Genomic DNA, 21,792 nt, shown 5'->3' with positions numbered 1-21,792 from the left:
ACTCTTGTCCTTCGCTCTCAACTTTGACTGTTCATCTTTGCCATTTCTTGTTGTAGACTTTACTCCTGATGCCTATGTATAGTTTATGTGGTGCGAAGTTTCTAAGGGCAAGTAATTGCGATGTTGATTTCTCAATTATCAATCCATCCATAATTTTGGTATGGGATAATTTTTAAAATACTAAACTATATCAGAATGCGACAAAACTTTACACACACACACTCATTAGGTGGCCAAGAGCCATTTTTTTTTGTGGAAAAAAATGCCTACAGACCCCTGGTCCGAAGTCTAGTGTCGTCTAGAGCCACTCTCCTACTAGATTTCAGACCAAGGATCTACAAGCATTTTTTTCCTTTTATTTGGGATCTTGGCCATCTAACGAGTGCGCGTGTGAAGTTTTGTCGCATTCCTATAAAAGGTTATGGATTTACGATCACAGGATGGATAGTGCGTATGAAGCTGCATTAACCCAATTTTGGGGTTTAAATGGATTAAAAGTTCATTCTTCTTCTCATTTTCACATCTTTCTTTCTTTGCTTCCTCCATTCTCACATCCCCAACCTCTATCTCTTCTCCATCTTGCCCTCTTGGAGCTTGCATGGCACACACCAAGAAAGCATGTTGCCGTTTTGGCCACCGGAAGGCCTCACGGCAAGGCCCGCCACCTGGAGCATAAGGTGGAGAGTCCTCTAGTGCAGCAGTAGGTGCTCCCCATAGAAAAAGAGGAGATGGAAACCGGGCACTGTTGCCCTTTGGGATATAAGGAGAATTCAACGCAAATACGAGTTTCTCATCTCGAAAATATCTTTTCATAAGGTTGTTCGAGAAGTCATGCAAGACTTGGAGCTGAAAGGGGTGGGAAGATTTTGGGCGCGAGTACGGGATGGCCCACTAACAAGAAGGTGGACTGTTGCAGCTATGGAGGCCCTACGAATGGCTACAGAGGGGTTTCTTATTGACTTGTTCAATGATACACAACTACTATTCATCCATGCAAAGTGTGTCACAATCACATATAAAGACATGAACTTTATGATTTGGCTTCGACATGGCAAGGGGACTCCTCCATAGGTTATGAGATTAATGATGCAAGGTTTTGTAATGAGTGTTATAGCACCATAGCATCTTGGAAGGCCAAAAAAATTTGTATACTTTGCCACATTGGAATATTTATATATATATACATAATATCTCATGCGATGTGTACTGAATTCAAATACTTGAGTAAAGTTGTTTTGTTTTTTTTCTTGAAACGCACGACTCTTAATTTTTGTTTAACGTACGCATGTATCGAAAGTAGTAATACGTATGGATACGAGTTAGGTTATTGCTTATGCACAATCGCAAGTGCAATACTATACGTTGACATAATTAAATTGGATTATGTTAATGTATGTGAATGCATCATTCACGTACCACACATTATCGTCACACTTACACGAACCACACATTTATTCAATAAATATTTATTTATAGGAATAAAGTAAAATATCTTATATTCATCAAGAAAAATGCATGTGATGGCTGATAGTGATGGCAAATACAAAAAGTCAATAGACAACAATAACTCTCATTCGTTCCTTGGATTTTTCATCGATGGAGAGGAGGGGCCAGCTTCTAATGAAAATAGAAGTTCCTTCTTTGCTTCAAAAATGACACGCTTCCCCTTCAGCTCTTTCTCCAAGAGAAGTGAATCTAACACTTTAGCAAAGTCACCTAATGTAGCAAGCACACACATTGCTCCACCACCCATTTGATTAAACAAGTAAAGAAGCTTTGATCGCTTGATTAGCACCACCTTCTCCAAGCTAGATGTCACAAGTATCACTCGAAAAGGTCCAAAATTGGTCAAAGGTCATGATTGATTCTTGCCCTCATGGTGAGCTTATTATGGAAGACCACCAAGTTTGCAACAAGGTTGCCAATGTACTCCTTCAAAGCTTAATCCTTTCATCAATCTGCATGCCAAGCTCCTCCTTGCCTTGATGCAAACTCATCTATATACAGTATGTCTTGAATGACAAAGTCAAATCAAATAACATATTTAGTAATTAACATAGAGTTATCAAAAAGTGATGAAACTTGACGATAGGGTGCATCAGGTCCCTCGGAGTCCACTAGTGAAATCTTGTCACAACAGCTATTCTGTCTAAAGTCTCACACTGGGCCCACTTTTTGAGCTACCGTGTCTGAAGTCTGGCATCTAGGGCCACTTTTTGGGCCAGAAAGTGGCCCCAGACGCCAGTAGACAGGATAGCTGTAAGCATCATTTTTTGCCAAGATTTCATCAATGGATTCTGAGGAACCCGATGCACCCTACCGTCAAGTTTCGTAGCATAAAAATATATGGTAGTTAGAAATCTCACCTTCTCTAGATCATCTTGTATCTTGGTTTCCTCATGTATCAGCGAGGTAGCTCTTTGGGCAGATGGATCTACAAACTCCTTGGTAGGAAGTTGGGGCCTTGGTCCAAACAGATCATGCTATAGTGCTTCAAATTCAGCATCCAACACAAGGTAATCTTCTTCAATCGAGGTAATATGCTTCTATGCTACTATGATGGCACTCATTGCATTTAAGCTTGTGCCATCATATCTTTCAATCTCTGCCATCATCGAATGCACATCCATGTAATCATAATCAATTAGGTCTTCTAAATCCTTGATTAGGATGGAAAACAACTCTTCTTCCTTCATTTCAAAGTATTGCAGCACATCTGATAGAAGCAAGTATTGCACACCATCTACTTCAATGGGCGACAAGGAGGCAAGTCGACTTGTGGCTATTTTGAAGAAGATGGTAGTATGAGAGCCAACCCTTGCTCTGCCACCACCACACTCAATGTTCCTCTTCAAAATTTATGAGCTCTTCAATTGGTTCTTCTCCCGTTGTCGAAGGATTTTCGAAAGCAAAGTTGCGACCACAGAGGACCTTGACTAATTTCAGGATAGAAGATCAATCAAGCAAGATCACGATTCAATTTGAAAGAAGGTCACCTCAATTTCGGATAATGGCCCTATAATCAACTTGTTCAACATCAACAGCTTCAGCTTCATAAAGGAAACAAATTTGATTTTTAAACTGGCTGCTCAAAAACTGAAGTCCTTCACTCCGCTTGTTGCAAAAGCTTCAAATCATTCCTTGAAGAGTATAAACTACTTACTCATAAACAACTAAAACAAGATTTCGAATGTTCCCCTCCGTAGAAATTATCTGCTATACAGAACTTGTCCACAATAATAGCATTAAGATATAAAATACAACAGTAACATCAATATGTTCCTCTCTACTACGACACCAAAACAATGTGTGTACTGAGCTCCACAGTGGTGGCAGATCAAACAATTAGCTTGAAAGAATAATGGCTACTTTGAAAACAATGATCAGGAAAGCCAAACCAGAATCCATCATATATATATGAAGCAAAGGGAGGTCTGCACAGCTTCCTAAAGTGGCAAAAGAGATCCATTAACATCACAAGTATATTCCAAATGCCCTCCTACTCCCCAAGCTTACATACATGCACTGCGCAGACCTTGACCCATATATTTTCACCTAATTTCTCTCTTAAAACATCTGTCATGGCTGTCTGTAATGGTGCAACCCGAACTTTGCGAAGATGAGTTTTGCGAAACACCTTAATAGCTTAAAGGGTCTCGTCTATTAAGCTGCGATATAGAACCACTTTTCCGTAGCTCCCACGACCAATCACACACTGTCTAACAAATTCATTCACCATCTTATTTCCATCAATATCCTTTACATAACAAGCCTTGAAGAAGGTTTATTACATCTAGGTTTGAAGCTTCTGGTACATCTTGCAAAGTATCACCAATGAAAGGGTAGCTGCCAAAAAGCATACAATAAAGTGTGACTCCCAATGCCCAAATATCTGCTGCTTGCCACGATATGCAGAGCCAGAGCAGCATTCAGGTGCTGTGAAAAAAGGTGTACCTGGGACCTGTGTATCTCATCATTGTTTGGCTTATGCCAAAATTCACCAATTTTGATCCTACCTTCCCTACTTACAAGAAGGTTCTCGGGCTTGATATCACCATGTATGACATTCTGCTTCTGAAGGTACATGAGTCTTTCAACAACATCTCTAAAATATCCCGAGCAGTAGCTTCTCCAATTCCTCCAAAAGCCTTTGCCAGAATTCTGCCACTTAGAAGTGCAGATAGCTCTTTGATTTGCTGAAGTAAGAACGGTGAGCACAGAAAGGACTTCCTCTTGAGAGTTGAGACATTATGGGCAATCTCAGCACAGAACTTCCTGTTATGCATCATCAGAAGATCTAGCTCAGCAGAGTTGTGCACCAAGAACTTCTTAAATCCATTGGGAAGGACATGTCGAGTCTTCTTGTTCTGTCCTTGATGTGCTTAGCCAGAAATTGAAGTGTTCCATGAAACTGCATCTTGCTGTAAGGATTTGTCAAATACACTCTGCCCATCCACCAAGCTTCCACACTTGCAATACATGTCAATAAGTGCATTGCCAACATAAATAGCTATAGCAAAACCATATTCTATAATGTTAGCATGAATAAGCTTACCCTGTTGCAGAGACTTACTGCCACCGTAGGCTTTAAGGGTTGTGACAATCGCATGTACATCTGTCTTCTCACCAGATTGTCTCATCAAATGAAATAGTTTGATAGCCTGCTTGTTTTGGCCAAACTTGGAATGTGCAGATAAGATTGCAGTCCATGCAAAGGTGCCGGGCTTTGATAATCTGGTTGTACATAAATTCAGAAAACCCATGTATTCATGGTTCTCATCACGAATCCCATAGCCACCCAAGCAGACTGCACTGATAAAAATAATCAATGCCAAGATAAAAACTATCACTGACGCTCTTCCGAAGAACGTCAAAACTCTTTGAAGCACATACTGAGTTCAGAAACATGCTGCAGCATTTACTACAACTAGATAGAGAGCAAAAAGCACAACAAAAAATAACTGTCACCCTTGCCACTTGGGTGCAACTCCTAACTCCCGGAACCCCCTCTTTTTTCCGTTTTTCTTCATTGCTTTTTCCTTCCCTGCGCCCCTAGGCACTTCCGACACACATGCTTTCTTTCCCCTTTTTCTTTTCCAGGCGGCCTACAATAACCCCCCTTTTTCTCTGCCTTTTCCAAAAATTAGCCGGCCAATTTCAGCATATGCTGTAACAAGTGCATTCCATGAGACTGTATCTCGATCTGGCAGCCTGTCAAACACTTGTCGTGCATCTCCTAATGAACAGCATTTTGTGTACATATCGACCAGAGTGCTGCCCACATAAACATTTCTTTCTAACCCATAAAGTAGTAACTCCATGTGCAATTCTCAGCCTAATTGCAAGGCAGCAATAGAAGCACAAGCTTTAAGGCTGCAAATAAATGTGACAAAATCAGGGCAGATGCCTTCCTGCCGCATTTGCTGCACACAAATCCCTACTTCCCTGGCAATTTTACGTTCTGCATACCCTTGCATAGGATAGGCTGTACTGAACCTATCCAAAATGTCTTCAGCACTATCATCCCAAGTGAAAGGCATCCTGTGATTACTAGATTCCAAGCAATGGTGTTCCGATTCTTCATTCTATGAAAGACATTGCAAGGCTCTTCTAGACTGCCACAGTTTATGAACATATCAACAAAACATCATATTGGGGAATATGGGAATTTTCCATAAGTTTGGGACATGTGGTCAAATCTTTGGATTTGTCATACCTTGAACACTATAACTCCAAATTGAGCGCTCTATGAGTCAATAGATTCCATTTTTCAAGTGCTTTCAAATGATAGGTTACATCATATGGTTTTGAGAAACTTATGGGCATGTTATCCGGGTGCCACCTTTTTAGTATTCGAAAAATGGGAATTGGGAGATTCCCAAACGCACTAATATTATGTTACAAGCTTACTCTCGATCATTATGTCTGATTCAGCTCCATTTCTGATGATGATATCATATATTAATTGCCCTTGCTTGACAACTCCTATGTTGCTACAAGCTCTCAAAATATATGAATAAGTGGTGATATCCATGTTGATGCACTCATGTTGCATTCTTTCAAACAGTTCAAAAAGGACATCTTGCTCCTGTTGTATATATTCTGCTAGAACTGAATTCCAAGAGACCACATCTTGACAAGGTAATCTGCAAAATACTGAGTATGCATCCTCAATATCACCAAACTTGGCATACATATCAATGAGAGTGTTCCCACTCACAAGATCAAACTCATTGTCACCATTCATCATCCAGTCATGTATCATTCTACCTGTTTCTACAACCCCTAAGTCTGTACATGCTTTCAAAACACAAGAAAAAGTGAAGTTGTCTACATATCTCTATGCTCCCTGTTGTCTTGCAGCCTTCCAAAGCACAGACTAATGTGGTTTCATCTAAAGCAACACCTTCTACTTTCATTTGCCTGTACAACTGTAAGGCATTTTATCCTTGGCCCTTCTCTATATAGGTTGAAAGCATTGTACTCCATGACATGTTGTTTCGAGCAGACATTCCGTCAAACATATCTTCCGCTTCCACAATGCTTCCACACTTGCTGTACATATTCAAAATTGCATTGCAGAGAAACATGTCTGAAAGAAAACTGCACTTTTGTGCATCAGCATCTGGTAGGTTTCCATACTTGGCATACATGCCAACTAGAGCACTACAGATAAGTTCCTCTTGCTCCAACCCCCTCTCCACTATACTGCCCACGCAGAACAAAAATGCAAACACAACGACTAAGTATGTACAAAATAACAAATGTCACACACACAACTTTTTGGTGGATTCCACACCTCGGATGCGCAGCAGTACGACATCGTGTATGTGATAGCAGCAACTTGTGGAGTTGTATCTTCATAGCTCTCATTCTCTAGGGATGTATCCAATGCAAGGAGGTAAATTGCCAATGCGCAATCACACTCCACAAGATCCATAGGTGTTGTACTTGGTGCACTACCCATGGGAACAGTGCATACTCTATGTGAAGGATCCACGCGGGCCAGACTCCTATTCACCACTTTTTGGTGATTCTTCCTTGCCTACAATACCATGAGCTATTCCAGAGGCACCCAAGTCATGTCGGATCCCTTGATGGAGTATGTGCAGGTAGCAATGGTGCTCACAAAGTCTTCCAAAACCTGAAGCAAGGGATCCAACGATGAGAGCACGCTTTCAAGGTTGAAGTTCTTAGAGAAAACCTAAAATATCTTGTCACCCTGGCTAGGAAAGATAGTCTCGTGGTGGATCCACTCATCAAAGTGTGCGCACGAGCATCCACATGGCAGGTAGGAGGGATGTGGTGGATATAAAGAGATAAAGAGAGAAAGTGTGAAATAAAACAATGAAACAAGAACTAAACTAGTTATACCTTAAAAACCTTAATTTTTAAACCATTAAGAGTTGTTTGCATACGATATTTAGTTATGGCTTTATTCACGTCTTTGTAAAGTTTACATGCATATGTAAATGTGTTGATGTGGAAAGTGTATAGCAAGTGTATGATTTTGCATAAATACCATAATTTTTAAATATTACAAGTTTGCAAGCGACAATATTCTATTGGCCAAAAAAATCCAAAAATTTACAATTTTTGGATATTACAACTTGTGGTGTTGGGATTTTTAGGGAGACTCTACAATTTCTAAAATATGTGGAGCCACACACTTTCCAGTGGTAACAATATCCTCAGCTCGGCTTCGAATTTTCCTACCATCTAGTTTAAAATAGAAGCTAACAGGTGGATTTTGCATTAACATTGTAATTTCCTGGCGCATTATACTCAAGGGCCAATCATCCTCCATTTGCAACACTTTGGGCTCAGGGCCCTCACAAATGATAGTAACATCCACAGCTGCACTTTCACGTGTGTCTTGATTAAGGCACAACCATTTACCCTTGAGCATCCTCCATCTATGATACTTGAACACTAGGCATAAAGTTTGTCGTGTGATAAAGTACCTGTAATTGGAAAGGAAAGTTAGCCGATCCATCCCAAAGTAAGATAATAGTCAACTAAGAGATAAAGATTTTACTTGAAAGCCATGTCCCTTGTTGTGACTCGACACTCCACTGTGTTAGGACTATGAGTCATTTTTTATGTCCAAATTTTGTCTAGATTCCTTGTTACATAATCCTCTGATGCACTTTTTATGACGTATGTGCTCTTGGTATGTCTCAAACCCTTACATTCCTTGAACATATGTGCAAAAATTGCAATTGATATGAACCAACTTAGATGTACATTCTTTGAGCCAGTGCTTGGCTTCATAGAGTTCGATATGTTTGTTGAAATTTTTGTGCTACACTTGTGCAAAATGTCACTACTACACAATGGCCATTCTATGCTATTGAGATTTAATATGTGCATAGACTCAAGGGTTCCATATTCTCGACCCCCCTCAGGCAATATATACTTGGAGTCATAGAAAAAAAAAGTCCTTTGCGAGATGCTTAGTTGTATGCCCCTCAAAGAGCAATCTACCAATTTCGAGGTGGTAACACTTAAAAGAACCTGTGAAACTCTTGACATTTTGCCACTCATAGCAATCCAAAGGGTATACTTCTATAAATACAAGACAAATAATTACATATATATCATGAAATTTCTCATTCTCAATGAGTTGCAATTACTTACTGTTTGCAATGTTTCGGTACAATGGATGCAATGATATGTATCAGTGATCCCTTCTTTATCTTTTCTGCTACGTACTTCTATTGAGAGAATTCTTGTTCTTCACTTAGGCATTATAACCTAGGCATTAGATGTAAAGAAGTATGTATTAAACCCAAATAATAAACATTTTAAGTCTGTCTAGTAATCACCAATATGCCATACAAATCAACATTGCAGTAAGAGATGTTTACACTTTTGTAAATTGACACAAACTCAAAATGCATGTGGATATGTACATCGACATGAAGTATAGATTCAATTTCAAGGCATCACTTTAATCATACCATTTACATGAAATATAATGAAAATAATAGCACAAGAATACTCAGAGAATTTTGCCAAAATAAAATTTATTATAATGAATAAGAGTCTGATTTGACTCAATACATTGTATGAAACATGGGTATTATAGAGTAGTTGTTACAAGGATAGTAGCCACATGGCATGCAAATCTTAATAGGCACATTGGATTGACACCTGAGATATTCTATGACTCAACAAATTGTGCGTTATATGGATGATATGATACAAGAGTTTCATGGATCATTGCCAATTGGCATGGAGATCCAGATGGACACACAGGACCAATAAAGCAAAGGATTTTTGAACCATCGACTTCCAGTAGATCCATATCATCTAGCACAAAGGAAACACTTACCACATCAAAATAGTCGATCGAGAATTATGTGCTTCACCTAAACCTTGTACAATACCCGCACGTACAAAAAAATAACTGCATGAATCCCTTTTAAGAAAAATACTTGCATGAATATCTTTTAACAAAAAATATCTAGATAATTGCATGAATAGAAGCAACACAAAATAGGGCCAATTTATCTATAAGCTGATCTGCTAAAGATAAGATTAAATCGTTGTTGATCAAAATCCATTGCAAATGATAGACAAAAGAAAACATCAATCCCATCAAACATAAAAGTCACTAATTGAATGAATAAATTTTGGCACCAGAAAATATGGTAGATTTACCCGTAAATTGAGCTACAAAATCTCTGCTTTACCTTGTGTTAAGTGCTGCAATAACAATTGATCCTTAAAATAAAACTAGCATCAAACCCTATTGTAAAGACAGTAGAAAAGGAAAAATGCAGAGAGAGTGTGTGAGTATGCATGAGAGAGAAATAAATGAGTACCTATCCAATCTTGCCCAAATTGATCTTTGCAAAAGACAATAGCAAGAGTCAGTATTTACATGAAGGTATACTGAGAAAATTGTAGAAAAGAGAAAACATAGAGAGAGAAAGAGAGAGGGAGAGAGACATGAGCACTTATGTAATGTCACCCAAAATGATCTCTGCAATAAAACAACAACAAAGGTTAGAACTAACATCATGTTGTGTTGAAAAGATAGCAGCAAATAAAAAACCAAACAGAGAGAGAGATTAACACCTTTATCTCTTGCTCCAAATAAACTCTGCAAGAAAACAACAATTAGAACCTGTCAAGAATCGCGTGGTGGGGGGACTTGCTTGAGTTGCGGTGCCAAACACACACTGTATACACAAAAGGAAGCTCACTCAAGAACACAAGAAGAGGGATGGAGGCCAAAACGTTTTCTTGCTGGTTTTTTCTTCTTCTTCCACACACTATACAATGTACACAAAGTATAGATAAGATACAACATAAAGGAAAGTGGCCTACTAAGTCAAATAGTGCATAACTGACTATACTAATTGACTGGCGCTATGTCTTTGCCAGCTGTCTGTAGGTAGGTGTAACAAACTAAATATAATAAGTGATAAGTTAGTGGCCATGTGAGTATCATAATGACCACCAACGTGCTAAGTGTAGACATAGGGCCCATGCTGTCTGCCCTTTGCCTTCATATCTCCTTGCTTCTTGTAACAATCCTTTGCAATATGCCCATACCAGCCACAATAATGACAGTCCTTGTCCTTGTTGGACTGATCAGACGACTCCATGAACCAAAACCACCACCTCTACCTCGGGGTGATCTCCCCCTGCCTCTAAACCCACCAGATCCACGCTGGCCTTGTGTATTTGCACCATGCCAATTACTATGCTGCTGCTGCTGTCCATAAGTATTACGAGTGTCACCACGACCTCGAAATGAGCCACGACCTCTAGATCCTCTGCCACGCTGGCTAGAGTACAACACAGTATCTCTACTCTGAGATGCACTAGAACCTGTATTCAAACCAAGTTTGACTTCCTCATGCAGCAACAAAGCAACTAGCTCTTCCCAACTAGGGGGCTCTTCTCTGACAGAAATGGAAGTGTCAAAAGCTTTGTACTCTTTGCCTAAGCCATTCAAAGCAATAGCAATCATATCATCTTCTGATACACTTGAGCCAATAGTAGCAAGTTGATCAGCTATGGTCTTAATCTCCGTGGTATACGTCTGGATGCTCTTGCCATTCCTAGACATGTTGTTGAACTGCTGTTTCAACTGGATCTTTCTTGCATGTGTCATGGTTCCATAATTTTTCATTAGTATGTCCCAAGCATCCTTCGAAGTCTCACATCCAGTGATTTGAATTACCATAGCATCAGATATACATAAGGAAAACCAATGCAACACCTTGCATGCTCTTTCATTCCATAGCCTGTAGGCTCTTTTCTGTTCATTTGTTGGATTGTGTGCAGGCAACTCAGGAGCAACTTCATCTCCTGTACATAAATCCCAATAACCTCTGCCAACCAGAAAATTTTTCATTCTGAATTTCCATAATGTAAAGTTCTTATTATCCAACTTCTCTCCAACTATCTGAGTGATATTGTCAGTCCCATGTGCATTAGCCATGATGCAATAGACTATCTATCAAGTGCCTGACTCCCTGCAGTCTAATAAGTATGACTGACTAAGTTCAGTCTGTAACAGTTTATGACAGTTTTCTGCACTAAATTGCAGAAAAAAACCAGGGTATTTCAGCCCACTGACACCCCAAAACAACCCTCAAACAAGTGATCTCAACTGTAGATATAACTGTCAATACATAAGCTATGTGTTTGCTTCAGCTTAAGCTTATGTAACCTCACTGCCGGGGTACATACATGCAGTCTGAAAACTGTAAACTGTGAGTAACCAGCAGCAATTTCAAGTCCAAAACTGAGTGTGCCAACAAATTCAGTTTCAGGTTGCAGTCAACCAGAATTCAGCATACCAAGCTCCAAGCAGCTCCAAAATGTCTTTTGACCATGTCATACATTTACTTTGTAGTGGCAAGTTCAATACATGAGCATCTGAGTAGGCATAGACAACCTGTCTTCATTGACCAATGGCATAAACCTCATGAGCTGTTTGTAATTAACCAGGACAGTGTAACTGCATTTATTTCAGCTTCAAAATTCAGTTTTTAATGATGCTCATTGCTTGCTTCAATTCTCCATGCATTCAGCATGTATAGGCCAGTTCATATAGATGATTGAACCCCCAAGATGACCTATATTGCTTCAGTAATGCACAGTACTTGTCATTGACTGTGTATGACAGTTTTCAGCCTGTCATTGATTTTCAGATCTGAGTATTCTGTCATTGACTATGTATGACAGTTTTTAGCCTGTCATTGATTTTCAGATCTGAGTATTCTGTCATTGACTGTGTATGACAGTTTTCAGCCTGTCATTGATTTTCAGATCTGAGTATTCTGAGCAAGAGATCTCAGCTTCAAGACATTTGATCCAATGTATACATGCTTTGACACATTCTTGTGCTCCAAAGATGCCTTCTGAGTGTAGTACAAGGCTCCTGTGTGTCAGTAATGACTGAATGCATGCTGTCCATTCATGTTTACAGCAGTTTAGAAATGATTACAGGTCTGTGTCTGTCACTCCAGCTCATAACAGAGCTCCTACACAAGCATTTACTCCTTGCACACTTCAAATACCTTCAATAGTGAGCATACATGCTCTATGAACCTTGTCTAGGTGCCCCACTGAAGATTGACAGGTTGCTGTCCACTCAGATCAGCAGGCGCAGATTTTCAGACCAGGGGGCGCAGATTTTCAGGCACAGGTTGCTGTCCACTCAGATCAGCAGGCGCAGATTTTCAGATACAGGTAGCTGCTGTCCATTCAGAACATCAGGCGCATATTTTCAGATACAGGTTGTTGTTTTCCAGGAGGCAGTCTACGATTTTCAGACACAGGTTGTTGATTTGCAGGAGGCAGTCCACGATTTTCAGACACAGGTTGCTAATTTGCAGGAGGCAGTCCACGATTTTTAGAAGGCAGTCCACGCTGATTCCTTCCTTTGACTTTGGCTTCATTTGCAAGTTGTCATGCCCATTCTCCCACAGCCTCATGGATGAAGCTCTGATACCATGTTCAAAGAGTAGAGAGAGAGAAAGGGAAAGACTCCATATCCATGAGCCTTCAGGCTCTCAAGCTCATTCCTTCATTTCCACACACTACACTGAAAAGCACACACACACTACAAGATAAAGTGACCTAGTGTAAACGTAGACTAGACTGACTAACTCTAGTAAGGTCATTGACTAACTACTAACGCGACTTATTTAACGTAGTCACATGTAGACAACTGTACACACTAGCTGTCATAGATGTCGGTCATAGATGAAGACACACTGACGGTGAGCTTGATTTCTAACACCGAGTACGTGCAATTAGTCGAACGGGCAACGTTGAATAAGAGACGCTTGAAGGCAAAGGAATCCGCTTTTTCAATGGCAGCGGCATAAAGAAATACTATCCTCCTTCCCACCTGTTGCATGAGCCACCTATGTTGGAAGCCCCTGTCAACGTCTGCGTGGCTACTATTACGGAAATAATAGATCAAGATGAAGAAGCAGTGGCACCCGCCTACTTACGAATCACTGTCATTGCGGAAAAGACCTATTCTTTTGATGCTTTGATTGACGAAGGTGTCGATTACAATATCTTGACGCATGACCATTGGACACGCATTGGTCGATCTAAACTGCAGCCCACCAATGCCAAACTCACCCCATTTGGGGGCAATGCTTACACGCTCTTAGGGAAGTGCAAAGTGGTCATTTCTATCAAGTCTGAATGTATACTAGCTTTCTTTCACGTGTTGCCTAACACAAAAGGGGTTGGTAATATGTCACTATTAGGTCGTACTTTTAAGAAGTAGACGAATTGTAATGTGGATTATAATCTAGATCGCATCCATCTTGCTATAGGCAATGTGCGCATAGTGACGACTTTCAGCAAGGGCTGTTTTGACCCTTTCAACATTGTGAAGCCACCGATAGAAATCACTACGATCGCACTTACACTCAAGTCTACACAGAAGGACACTAAAGTCTCATGCCAAGCTCTAGACCCTAGACCCAAACCCACCAAGACTGCTCACAAGGCCAAGGAGTCTAAGTTTATATGGGTGCCAAAGCGGCAAAGACCACCTCTCGGTAGACCACCCAAACGTGCTTCTAAACACCAAAACAATCAGTCATCACGGCCTAAGTGGCAATTTGGACGCTATCCACGTAGGCACACAACCACGCCGCGATGGATCCCCAAGGACCTTTTGCGAGCGCAAGGCTACTATGAAGGCAACCCCTGGATTTGGGTGCCTAAGAATGGCAAGTCTAAACGCTCATCTCCAAGCAACCTCACTCTAGTGAGAGAGGCTTGCAAACATAGCGCTCGGGCCGTAGTTAGCAAACCACTGCCGGTTGTGACTAATAAGTCCCAGCTAATTTATCGACCAAAGCAATCGCTAAAAGCCTCAAGCTTACCTCACTCAAAAGAGTTGAATACTTTCGTGACTGTGCACTCAGAACCCAACACGACTCCCATGCCACCAGAGCTTCCTACAGCACTTCAAAGTGCTTCGGAGTGCAGAGCCACACCCGTGACACCTGCAATGGAGTCATTGCTGTCCAGCTCAATTGCACCATCACCACCAGTAGGTCTTAGGCCTTCCTATGCGGTATGATCTTTCCTTTCCTTGGCTAAAGACCTTGCTGAAACTTCAGGAGATGACCTTGTGACCTACATCAAGGTGTTAGACCACACTTTCACCACATTTGTGAGGAGTTATGAGCGGTTGAACCTAGGTCTTCTTGATGAACCACTTGCTTCTGATGTTCATGCATTACCATGCACTTGGGAGGAATACGAGTTTATGACTGTCAAATTCCCCAAGATTGCTGCTGAACTAATAGCAAATAAAGAAATCTCAAAGGAGCAAGTTGTTCTCAGGCGACTAATCACCTCATACTGTAAGCCTCCTTGTTCTGCTCCCGAACAAGAATTACATGAGCTCACGCAACTTGCAAGCTCAACTTCCTCGTTCTTATAGCAGTGGTTCACTCTGCGGACCCAATGGGAAAAGAAAGGCTATCGTATCATGACAAATGCTGAACAAAGGAGGGCAATCAAAACCATAGAGTACGATCCTACTTATGTGGCACCTCTTTCATTTAGAGTTTTGGCCATTACCCGGAACCAACACTTAGATGACCAGGTCCTAGCCCATCCTTACATTGACCAATTCCTTACGGAAGAAGAACTGCACGTTGCAAGCCGCCTTAATACCAGAGATATTTTTCACGATGTCTTGACCTATATCTCCCAAGTTTCTGTACAGCCCTGTGAGCTCGATTGTTACGCTCAACTTGAGTACAACCCTGCATTTTATGAGTGGCTGTTGGCCGGAACACCCCATCACAATCACCTTTGATATCCGCACCACTTCGTTCAAATCCTAGGAAGGATTTTCATATTTCTGAGGGGAAGGAAGGCCAAGAAGGCATAAATAATTGGTGAAAGGTTGAACTCAGGAGTGATCAAAATAAAAATTAGTGAGCAAAATTGTTCAAGTTCTTTGCATGCCTGTTTGTGTAATTTTCATGCTTAACTTCATTTAGCCATGTTTTCCTTTTCCACTTGTGATTAATGAAAAGTATTTTTGCTGGACAGGAACCCAAGATGGCTCATCACGATCGCGCTCATAAGCTTCCCTTCACGGAAGAAGAAAAGAAAAAATACATGCTGAATCTGGAAATTCAAGCTTATGGACCGCTGAATTTCTGAACTGTCCACAACCTCTCTAGGGTCGTGGAAATGGAGGAAGCAGCTAAGCAAGTCATAGAAAAGTGCAAAATGACCAAGTATGTGGAGAAGGTAATTGAGTTAGAGCCTTTCTAAAGTTTAGACTTTGGAAAAAAAAGGAAATGAAGATAATGTCAAGCTCAACAAGAAACAACGTCTGGTTGCAATGCATTGGATGGGGTTGCACTCGCTCTCCATCTCCTTCATCTTGTCATGGAACTCATCCACCTCAGTCAAATGGTTGTGGTCTGGTTGTGGTCGCACTAGATGGTCTGCTCCACCACATCCTCGATCTTCTTCTTGTCTGCGGCATCCATCTTGTCACCTATCTTCTGGTCTCGGATGGTGTTCCATATGTTGTATGCATAGTTCTCCAGTGAGTTCTTCAACTCCACCTTCTTGTGCTCCTCGTCCTCTGAATTGTACTTCTCTGCGTCCTACACCATCTTCTTGATTTGAGGCACACCATAAGGAGCAAGGGGGATGCGTGAGAGCTCGAATTTCCCAAGAAGGTTGTTGTCCTTGGTCCTTGTCCTCTTGCTTTCTCTTTCTCTGTTGTGCTTCTCCAAGACTGACAAGCATTGGTGGTGGGTATAATAGATGAGATTATGAAAAAGCCACTCTTGTTTGAGATCTAATAGTGATGGGGAGTATGTGTCAAATGAGTTTGACAGTTTTTTGGCTAAAAATGGCATATGTAGGCAACTTAGATGCAGCTACACTCCACAACAGAATGGGTAGCTGAACAAAAGAATAGGGTCTTAATGGAAGTTGCGTGTGCAATGATGAATGAGAAGAAGATGCCGCTCTATTATTAGGCAAAGGCTATTATGATAGCCATGTATATCTTGAACAAGACATCCACTACAAGTATTCATGATATGACACCATTTGAGAAGTTGTATGGCTACAAGCTTGATATCAGGCACATGCATTAGGAAAAAGTGAAATCACAAATGGGTCCTTAAAAATAATATAGTTTAAGATGTGGGCCTTTTGGATTATCCAGTAAGAAGGCTAGATGTTGACATCCATGGAGGGTGAAACTTCTCTCTCCAAATCTTGGGTTTTTTATTTAAAAAAGGGATAGTGGGGGATTTTAAAAAATGGAGAATGATAGTACACAAAATTTGAGTTTCTCTCGCCTTGTATTCCCCCTTCTTTGGAGAATTTTCAATTTTAAAAATTTTTCCTCTCACAAAATCATTTTGGCCCAAAAGTTGAGCAACATACCGCTTTCCCTCTCTTCTCTACTGGTGAATTTTCGTCTCCATTGAAGCTTCCTAGTGAGAGTAATTTGGGTTTTGAGTGTTCTGCTTATCTTTGCACTTTCTTCTCCATGCAGCTTCAGATTTTGGGCAAAACACATGTGTCTATCTCTCTTTGCATTCTCTCTTATTTGCTATTTTTTCAATAGGGTTTGATGTCATTTCTTAATGTTATTGTTGTTTTATTTTGCAGAGGTTGTTTTGGCAGGAGGTAGAGGTGCTCATCTCTCTCTCTCTCTCTCTCTCTCTCTCTCTCTCTCTCTCTCTCTCTCTCTCTCTCTCCCCCCCCCCCACTCCCTATGTGTTGTTTCTCTTTTATGTTGTGTTTTGAATAGAATTTGATGTTGGCTCTCTTGAGATGGCTAGCTCAACACGTGCGGACATTGATGATGGACCTCCTGGCTAGTTGGGTCCGCATGTCTACACTTAGCACGTTGATGGTCATTATGATACTCACATGGCCACTGACTTATCACTTGTTATATTTAGTTTGTTACACCAACCTATAGCTGGCAAAGACATAGCGCCAATCGATAGTGTAGTCGATTATGCGCTATTTGACTTAGTAGGCCACTTTCCTTTATGTTGTATCTTATCTATACTTTGTGTACATTGTATAGTGTGTGGAAGAAGAAGAAAAAACAGGCAAAAAAACGTTTTTTCCTCCATCTCGCTTCTTGTGATCTTGAGTGAGCTTCCTTTTGTGTATACAGTGTGTGTTTAGCGCCGCAGCTCAAGCAAGTCCCCCCACCACACGATTCTTGACATGGTATCAGAGCTGCACCACTAAGAGAGGCTGATTTCGAAGGCTGAAGCGAAGGAGGATAAGAAGCAAGGTTCGAGCAAGCAAGCAATGGGTAAGAAGCTCTCCCATTTTTCCACTCTCTCTCTTGGATAGTGCCTGTCGAGGCACCTAAAGCAGGGTCGAGCAAAAATATCACATTGTTGTGAGATTTGGTGTGCAAGAAGATCACTGTATATTCTACAGATAAATCTGTCAGGGCCGTCCCGTAGTTATTTTGGGCGTTTGAGGCCGTTTCAGGCCCCGTTTTAGAACCGCAAGGTTACAGACAACAATTTCAGGGTACATTGTGATTTCGGCTGTATTGATTGAAAGTGGGTGCGCAGGTTACAGATTGCAAATTTTTAATTTTTGAGGTATTTTCAGGAAGAAAACATAAGGTTTATCTACAAACAGGTTGCAGATTACATGTACTATTGAGCAATCAGTGAAAAAGGTTGCTTGGTGTAGTGCTGTGCATGTGTTGTGAAAGATTACAGAAGACTAGCTTGGTGTGTTGTATCCTTGTTTGTGATAATTGCAGAGAACAGTGGAAATCCCATTATTGAGAAGCTGGACAAGAACAATTACCCTTCATGGAAGTTCCGTGTGATGAACTTCCTCATTGGAAAGGGACTTTATGAGTTTGTCTCAGGTGAAGAAAAGGAGCCAGAGCTGGGTATCCCTCCGACTGCAGATGAACTAAAAGCATGGAAAGAGTGGAATGCAAAAGATAAAAAGGTGATGTACTGGCTATCTACAATCATTGATAATACTATGCTGGGATATATTAGGAATGCAGAAAATTCACATGCAGCTTGGACAATTTTTGAGAGCATGTTTTCAATAAATACAAAGGCACAAAAGATTCAACTCAAGCAAGAGTTGAATGCCTTAAAGAAAGGGAAAATGTATGTCAATGAGTATGTGTTGAAGGTGAGGAGCATTGTAGATGCTTAAGCAGCGATTGATGTGATGCCAGATGATGATGATCTGGTTTCATCCACTCTGAGTGGCCTTAACAATGAGAAGGCATGGAAATCATTTATTACTTCAGTATATATACGGAAGCCGTTTCCAGATTTTGATGAGCTGATCTCTCATGATTATTGAAGAGATCAATATGCAGGGTGATTCGTCTGAAAGAAATGGTAAACAGGTCCAAGCATTTTACTCAAGTTCAGGAAGGGGACGTGATAGATCCTCTTCGAGAGGCCATGGTATGGGACGTGCTAGCGATAACCAACAAAACATGTTCAATCAACAGTTTGGTGAAATGCAGGTTTTTGGAGGCAGAGGAAACTTTAGAGGTAGGGGGAGGAGCTCTAGAGGAAGAGGTGGATGGCATAATAGAGGATCTGGAAATTTTGCTATTGTTTGCCATTATTGTGGCAAAACAGGCCATATTGTAGCCCATTGCTATGCAAAGAAGGATGATATTCGTAGTGGTAAATTGCAGCAAGGAAACTATGCATCGTCTTCACGACAAAATGAAGACAAAAATGAGCGTCTGTTTGTTATGCAACATATGATGAATGCAGTTACACGAAAGGGGACACATGATGATGTATGGTATGTCAATTCAGGTGCATCTAATCATATGACCAGTCATGTTGAATGGTTTGGAGAGATGCTGGACTTACAAAATCCAGGTTATGTGCAACGGGTGATGATTCATGCCACCCAATTTCACACATTGGAAAGGTTTCCTTGTCCTTGTATGATGGCCAAACAAAGAGTCTAACAAATGTATTACATGTGCCATCAATTACAAAGAATCTAGTATCTGTTGGCCAAATGGTAGAGCAGGGGTTGCATGTCCGATTCAATGCAAAAGATTATTTTATAGAAGACTTTAATCATAAGTGTAGGTCGGTCACAAAAGGAAGTAGAGTTGGCCAAATGTTCACTTTAGATGCTGGAATTCCTGCAATGGATGCTGCTATGTATGCTAAAGGAAAAGGAGTAGTTGCATATATTGAAATATAGCATAAACGTATTGGACATGCTAATGTGCAAAGGCTGAAATTAATGCAGTCCAGAGGATTGGTTACAGGGTTGCCTTCTTTTAGAGTTGCAAAATTGCATAAAGTCTGTGAAGCATGCCAGTTTACTAAGCAAGCAAGACAACCCTTATCGCATGATAGAGAAGTGAGTAGAAAAATACTTGGTCTAGTGCATACAGATGTTTGGGGGCCTACACAGAATGTATCTCTTGGTGGCAGCAAATACTTTGTCACATTTATTGATGACTGTTCAAGGAAGTTATGGGTATACTTCATGAAGGAAAAAAGTGATGTGTTTGAGCACTTCAAATCTTTTAAGGTAGCTGTTGAAACAGAAACATGCTTAAAAGTAAAGTTCTTGAGATTAGATGGAGGGGGAGAGTACCTCTCTAATGAGTTTAGTGGCTTCTTGAGAACTCATGGGATAAAGAGGCAATTTACTTGCAGGTATACCCCATAACAAAATGGTGTTGCAGAAAGAAAAAACATGCATATTACAGAAGTTACACGGGCATTAATGGCTAAAAAGAATATACCCAAACATTTTTGGTCTGAGGCTATTCATACTACTATTTACATTATGAATAGAACTCCCACAGCTGCAGTTCATGGGATGATTCCTTAAGAATGCTTTACTGGCAAGAAGCTTGATATATCACACTTGAAGGTATTTGGCTGTGTTGCATACGTTCATGTGCCAGATGAGCTATGGAAGAAGCTTGATCCAAAGGCAAAAAAATGTGTTTTTATTGGATACTCTTTAGAGCAGAAAGGGTATCGCCATTATAACCCTCTCACAGGTGAGTTCAGAGTGAGCATGGATGTTATCTTTGATGAGATGGGAAGTTGGTATATACCTGCTGGTGATGTTTTGGATGATGATAATGATTAGAGCAGCTATGTGCAGAAAGATAAACAAGAATCACGGAGTCTTAGTGGACCAGAAACATCATCTAGCACTACACCTACAGTGAGCCCTTGGTTTGGGAGACTAAGGAGTAGCCCCACATCTTCAGGTGGATCTATAAGTGTTGCAAGGAAGGACAAAGGAAAGAAGAAAGTGTTGGATGGTAATGATGCATCTACTAGTCATTTGGGATTGGGTGGAGATTCTAGTGGTTCGGAGAGCTTGGATGATGAGCTTGGTATTCCTTCAGTCAGGACACCAGGTGTACATAGAGCTCATAGTAATGTAAAGGCACCATTGAGTGATCCGGTGGTACACAGATCTAGCAGGGTCAGATACCCTGTTAAAAGATTTGGTTTTGAATAGGTTATGCAGCTCATCATTATGCTTATATGGTGAAACTAGTTGAGGATGTTGAGCCCACTTGTTTTGAGGATGTTGTTGGTCATGCTCATTAGGATGCAGCAATGGATGAGGAGATGGCTTCATTAGAAGCCAATAAGTTGAGGGGAGCTACAAACTCTACCCCGAGACCTACAGACCACTTATTGATCAAGCGTTTCAAGCCCAGCGGCCATGGCTACCTCTCACATAGCCGACGCGCCATGCCTACCTTACGAGTGTAGTGAGCTTACCTTGATGCTCGATCGAGTACCCTCCTCTCTCTTGCACACCGGTAGCTCCACGATCCTTGTGGTAAGCTCAAGCAACCTCAATACCTCTCCCATGAGCTCCATCCTCCATAGCCGCGCGTGCAAGAGAAGAGAAGAGAAGAGAAGAGAAGAAGAGAAGAGGAGATGGTGAATAGCTTCACCCTCTTGATCCCTCACTCCCACACACTCACTCCCTCACACTCTCGCACTCCCTCTCTCAAGAGCACACACAAGCAAGAAGAAGAGAAGAAGAAAAGAAGAAGAGAGCCACTTTTTGCCACACACAAGAATGAGCTTCTCATTCACTTTTGAACTTTATATACATGCCCTCTCTTCTTTGGGCAGTCATCCCCTTTTTTACAAGGCTGGCCATTGGCCTAAGCCCATTTCTCATTTCCCACCATTCTAATTTATCATATTCCCAACTAATGTATACAATTTGCACAGGAGCGAGCCTGGCACTCTTTTACAAGGATTC

The sequence above is a fragment of the Lygodium microphyllum genome, chromosome 11 (genome assembly GCF_053477565.2).
Source record: "Lygodium microphyllum isolate KBCC chromosome 11, Lygodium_microphyllum_v1.1.10, whole genome shotgun sequence".
In the NCBI taxonomy this organism is placed as follows: domain Eukaryota; kingdom Viridiplantae; phylum Streptophyta; class Polypodiopsida; order Schizaeales; family Lygodiaceae; genus Lygodium; species Lygodium microphyllum.
This window is presented reverse-complemented; position numbering follows the sequence as displayed.